The 6,235-nt window shown below is 47.3% G+C and overlaps 1 protein-coding gene across 3 annotated transcripts in view; it reads left to right on the top strand.

The window, feature by feature from the left end:
- Nucleotides 1–6,235, top strand: part of EML1 (EMAP like 1) — a 202,843-nt gene that overhangs the window by 29,612 nt on the left and 166,996 nt on the right. The gene's annotated exons all lie outside the window — the stretch shown is intronic.

Here is a 6,235-nt window from a genome sequence, read left to right as displayed (position 1 = left end):
TTTTGAGACAGAGTCTCTCTCTGTTGCCCAGGCTGGAGTGCAGTGGTGGGATCTTGGCTCACTACCACCTCTGCCTCTTGAGTTCAAGTGATTATCCTGCCTCAGCCTCCTGAGTAGCTGGGATTACAGGCGCCTACCACCATGCCAGCTAATTTTTGTATTTTTAGTAGAGACAGGGTTTCACCATATTGGCCAGGCTGGTCTCGAACTCCTAACCTTAGGTGATCTACCCACCTTGGCCTCCGAAAGTGATGGGGTTACAGGTGTGAGCCACCACGTCAAGTCCGGCCTAATTTTTAATTTTTGTAAAGAACTCAGTTGCCATGTTTCCATCACACATAGACCAACTAGCAATTTTAGGGGGGCTTCCCAACAGCAGTTTAAGAAGACCATTGTATTCCAGCATTATTTAATGTCAAATGAACAGCTCCACCACTCTAGTCTTAAAAACCAAGTTTGAACTCTTCACCGTTGAAATTCTCTTGGAAAATGTTAAATGTCCGCCCAAATCAACATCAATAATTTGTTTCACTTGGCAAGGAAAATTGTTTAAAATTTAATGAAGCCAGCAGATTTCCACAATCCCGTGTTGCCAAGCAGCAATCATGCTAATAAATGACCAATGCTTTTCTTGTAAGAAGAATGTTTGCAGGGAGAGAGAGGGTCGGCCGCTAATGGAGAGAGGCTGGCCACCGGGCTTCTATAGGAAGCAAAGTGCAATTCATCATCCTTGAGTGTTAACTTTGAAAATGCAGCGTGTCCACTGGGAGTCACCGTTTTCCGAAGGTCTTCTTGCTGGCCCTGCTGAATCATAGTCCCATAATTCCTCCACCGCATAATATTTTTCCATCGCCATGGTGACTGTGTGAGAAGAAGGCACAGGGAGAAACTTCAGAGTTTACTTCTTACTTCACAGAAGCAAGATTTGACTTCTGCTGAAAAGTGGGCTACACGTTTATGTTCTAAGGAGAAGAGCTGGGCTGCACGAAGCGGAGCTTACTGCAGCTGAGAAGGAGCATGGTCAGCTCTGGTCCTGGTTCCAGCACTTGCTAGTCATTGACTTTGGGCAGGACTCTTTCTTTCCCAGCCTCAGTTCTTTGTAAAACGGGATGGAAAATGGGAATTAGGGTTTTCTGTGGGATCAGTTGAAAAAATGCAAATGCAAGACATTTACAAATTGTGAAACCCTTTTCAAAAAACAAGCAAACAAAAGCCAAATACAAGCCCCCCTTATTTCAGGCCAAGATGCTGTTGCAGGTGGCTTTGTCTTATGTTACCATTGGGTGCTGTCCTCAGGACCTCCCAGCAGTCCCCTCATTCACAGACAAGGAGGCAGGGATTTTGCCGTGACCTTCAAGGAGACAGAGACTTCGCCTTATATTTATTCCGAGCCCCCCACTTTGCTGAGCACACTACTGTACTAAGAGCTGGCCTCAAGAAATCCTTGAATTCAAATTTGGATCCAGCAAATGTTTGTCAAGCTCAGTCTGCATTGGGCTGGGAGCACAGGGGTAAATCGTGTGGAAGGGGCCGAGTCACCCTGATTTGAAGTCACTCCTTTGACTTCCCAGTAGCTTCTCCCAGAGATGGGGCAGGGAGAAGTGCTCCCACACTGAGGGTGCACATTGAATGAAAGATTCATTCCAATTCCAGAAAGTTTTGAAAGCAAAAATTGTGTCTTAGAGCAGAGGAAATCCGGTCATTACAATGCCACGTGCTAAGTGAAATTCTCAAGGGTGTGCTGTTCTTGGATGTGACCCAGAGGAGGGGGGAATTCATTCTTCTTGGTGGAGTGGTGAAGTAGGATCTCTGAGGGTCTCTTGGAGCCGCCGTCTGAGCTGGGGTGGTGACGTCTGTGACAGGAAGGATTGTGGGGTTAACAGAGCTGCCTCGGAAGTATCAGTCACTCCACGTGGCTGGAGTATAGCTAAGGGAGGAGGTAGAGGTAAAGCAGACAGGCCCAGGGCCAGGAGTGGCCGAATCTGTGACAGCACGGGATTAGCTGGGCACAAAGATGGGTGGAGCTTTGACTGTGTGACACATGCACCAGAACAGCTGGGGAAAGAGAAAGAGGAGATGCACTCCAACCATCCCCAGGGATGCTTCTGTGGGCTTTTTCTTTTTCTCAGATGGAGTCTCCCTCTGTCGCCCAGGCTGGAGTGCAGTGGTGCAATCTTGGCTCACTGCAACCTCTGCCTCCCAGGTTCAAGTGATTCTTCTGCCTCAGTCTCCTGAGTAGCTGGGATTACAGGCACCTACCACCATGCCCACCTAATTTTTGTATTTTTAGTAGAGAAGGGGTTTCGCTGCTCGTCTTAAACTGCTGAGCTCAGGTGATCCGCCTTTTGGCCTTCCAAAATGCTGGGATTACAGGCCTGAGCCACCACGCCTGGCCTGCGTGTATATTCTTTTTCTCAGTAGTTTGGGGACCCAGAGTGACCCAAACTAGTCTTGGTTGGTGGTTCTGATGTGGGTTCGAGGTTACCAAGAACTACAGACCCCTCTACCTAGTAGGGAAACCAACTGGAAGGCCCCTGTCTGGTCCTCCTTTCCCAGCCAGCCTCTGAGCTCCTCATTTGCTAGTGACTCTCCTGAGACACAGGAAGGGAGCAGCATAGCCATGTCCTCGATCAAGTCAGCCCACCAGGGGTTTTGCAGCAGATGCTGAGCACTCGGGGAGCTGGGCTGTCAGCACACAGACAGAGAGCACCGTTCCAAGGATCGTTTTCTGCAGTCACAGGACCCCCAACATGGGCACCAGCAGGAGGTGGCCCCTCTGGAAGTGGAAGCACGCAGCCTCTCAGGGCTTGTCCTCAGTAGGCAGTGCTGGCCCCAGCCCTGAGTAACCTTGGCCTCCCCGACAGTGGGCAGGGACACAAGCTCCTCTCCATTTCCAGGGATCCCATTCTCCCCCAGGCCATGGATTTAGAGCAGACAGGTCAGTTTCCATGGTTTATCAATCTGATGTCACTTCTTTCTGAGGCCTGACTAGTTCAGGGCAATGGTCACTGTCAAGTCTCTGCAGTACCTGCCCCATACTTAAGAAATCAGTCACATGGGTTTTAGCCTCAGGATAAATGTCACGATGTCTTCCAGATACACCTGCCTTTAATGCTCAGGTTTTCTCAGGACACCATTTAATGTAGGGACAATTCCTCCGAGGCTACATTCCCACGAGGAGCTGGCTGAGGAGCGGGCAGGAAGCAGTGCCCACAGGCCCTCCTTACCTTGTTCTTGCTCCTCTTTCGTCCTTTCCCTGGGAATAGAAATGGGTTCTGCTGAGCTTGCTCTGGGCTGGTTCACCCCTCCAACCACATTCCCCACCAATCCCTTCTGTCCCCTGCAAGTTCCAGTCACCTGACAGCCCACACATGCCACTCACAAACGTTCCTGCCTCTTTACTTCACTCACTTTGCTTTTCTCTCCTTGTCCACTGGGTTTTGGTGACACGTAACCTTTGTACCATTCCTCCCCATTTCCTCTGAGGTGAAGGAATTCCCTCCTCTGTCCTCCTATGACCACCAGCGCCGTCTTTGTTGTTTGGGCTGCTATAAAATAATGTCATAGATTGGGTGGATGAAACAAGGGATGTTTATTGCTCACAATTCTGGAGGCTGGGAAGTCCAAGATCAAGACTCTGGCATATCTGGTGTCTGGTGAGGGCTCTTTTCCTGATTCACAGATGTATCTTCTTATTGTATCCTCAGATGGTGAAAACCAAAGAGAGACAAGAAGCTCTCGTGTATTTTTTAAAAAAATTTATGCCTATCTATCTATCTATCTATCTATCTTTTTTATTTTGACCTGCATGAAGAGAGATCATGTCTTCTTTTAAGGAAATGAATTCATTCATGTGGCTTCCACTCTTATGATCTAATCACCTCCCAAAGGCTGCACCTCCAGATATCACCAATGGGGGTTAGCATTTCAACATATGAATTTTGGGAGGACACAAATGTTCAGTCCCTGGTATTAGCTCAGTTATTTTACCTCCCTGGGCCTCATTTTCTCCATTTGTAAAACAGGGATGTTACTGTCACCTGACGGAGTAACAAGAATGATTGAGCTATGTAATATGCTGAGCACAGGGCGCTGAACACAGCGGGTACTCAGTAAACAGTCATTTCTTCCCCTTCCTACCCCTTCTTACAGCAGCTTCCACTGACATCATTATCAGTATCTGTCTCACCCACTCCATGCTGAATTTTGCAGGGTCATTGGCTGAGCTGTCTTACCTTTTTATTTATTAAAGCATATTTTTCATCACCCTGAAAAGAGACCCCATACACATTCGCAATTGGCCCTCATCCTCCCTTGCCCTCAGTCTCTGGGCAACCATGAATCTACTTTTTGTCTCTATGCTTTTGCCTGTTCTGAACATTTCCTCTAAATGAAATTATGGTCTCTTGTACGTGGCTTCTTTCACTTAACATAACGTTTTCAAGGTTCATCCATGTTGAAGCGTGTATGAGTACTTCACTCCTTCTATGACTGAATAACAGTTCGTTGCATGGATATACCGCACTTATTTAACCATTCATCAGTTGAGGGACATTTGGATTGTTTCCATTTTTTGGCTATTATAAATAATTCTGCCAGGCTGGGCACCATGGCTCATGCCTAGAATCCTAGCACTTTGGGAGGCTGAGGTGGGTGGGTCACTGGAGCCCGGGAGTTTGAGACCTGCCTGGGCAACATGGTGAAACCCCATCTCCACGAAAGATACAAAAATTAGCCATCCATGTGGTGTGCCTCTGTAGTCCCCGCTACCTGGGAGGCTGAGGTGGGAGGATTGCTTGAGCCTGGGGAATTGAGGCTGCAGTGAGCCAGGATCACGCCACCATACTTAGGCCTGGGTGACAGAGTGAGACCCTGTCTCAAAACTAATGAATAGAAAACAAAGCAAACAAAAAACCAAACCAAACCAAACCTACCTGGTTCCTTTTCACATTTTCTGTTTCTTGGCTATGCCATACCTTTTCATTACTTCACTGAATATTGCTATCACGGCTGCTTTAAAGCTCTTGTCTAATATTTCCAATATCTGCATTATCTTAGGATTGCTATGTGTCGATTGACTTTTTCTGGAGAATGGGTTGCGTTTTCCTGGCTCTTTGTAAGTAGAGTGATTTCGGATGTATTCTGGATGTTGTTCTGTGCTGCGGCCTCTGGATTGTGTCACATTGTTTAATAGAGTGCTGATGATTTTGTTTCAGCAGATAATTAACTTGGTTAGACTCACACTTCAAACTTTATGACACTTGTGGTGGGCGAGGGCTCGGCTCTCAGTTCAGACTGCTTTTCATATACCTCGAAAGCTGTGTGTCTGGGAGTCGGGCAGAGTTTACATGCTAAATTTGGGGTTCCCCTTCTCTGGCTATCTCTTTTCTTGGGTTTCTCCCCATTCTCTAATAACTGTGGTTGTCCAGGGCTTCTCTTGCTTCCTCTGTCCAGAAAACAGACGTTCTACTGGGCGGTGGTCTCCTTGTGCCACCACTGCAAATGGGGCCGCCCTTAAGGCAGGTCTGTGAAAACGAGGAATTCACCCTCTGTGGGTGGACCCCTCTCCCTAGGTCTGGACATTGCTCCAAAACCTGCCTGCTTTTGTTCCCTCCAGGCACTGTTTTTGTCACTTTGTGTAGAATTTGTGCTGTCTGCAGGAGGCTTTTGGGACTTTATTGCTTCATGCCGGAAATGGAGCAAAAGGTGCATGAATCAATATTTACTCTATTTCATATCTACATATAGTATTAATATAATTCTCATATTTTCTGCTATATTTCACAACATTTCATTTGAACAATGCTGGTCTCAGTCCCTGCTAAATTGATTTTATTACCCATTAGTGGGTCACAACCCATGGTTTGACCCATGGTGCTCTAATGCTTGACAGACAAGGAGCAGGTGCTGTGACTGTAAGAGCACCGTGAATGAATAAAATTCAAGAATTTCTCCCTTTTCTGCCCATGGTGTAGAAGGCTTTGCATCTTGAACATCCTGGGTGCAGATTGGTCACAGGCCATCCCCACAGATGGGTTCCTACAGATGGGTGCCTGACTGTTCTCTCCCCCCAGCACCCCTCTGAGGCTCAATGCCCCGAAGCCCAAAGTCCTTCAGGGCTCAGGCCTCTGGGCGAAACAGTGATTTACAGACTTTCACATTTCCCCACACACCCTGCAGCTGCCAACTTTTTGTTTGGTAAATAAAGACATTCAAAAGTAATGTCCATCCACTC

Source organism: Cebus imitator, unplaced genomic scaffold (genome assembly GCF_001604975.1).
Source record: "Cebus imitator isolate Cc_AM_T3 unplaced genomic scaffold, Cebus_imitator-1.0 Scaffold52, whole genome shotgun sequence".
NCBI classification, from domain to species: Eukaryota; Metazoa; Chordata; class Mammalia; order Primates; family Cebidae; genus Cebus; species Cebus imitator.
Note: the sequence above shows the minus strand (reverse complement) of the source record. Positions and strands in the feature narration are given on the sequence as shown.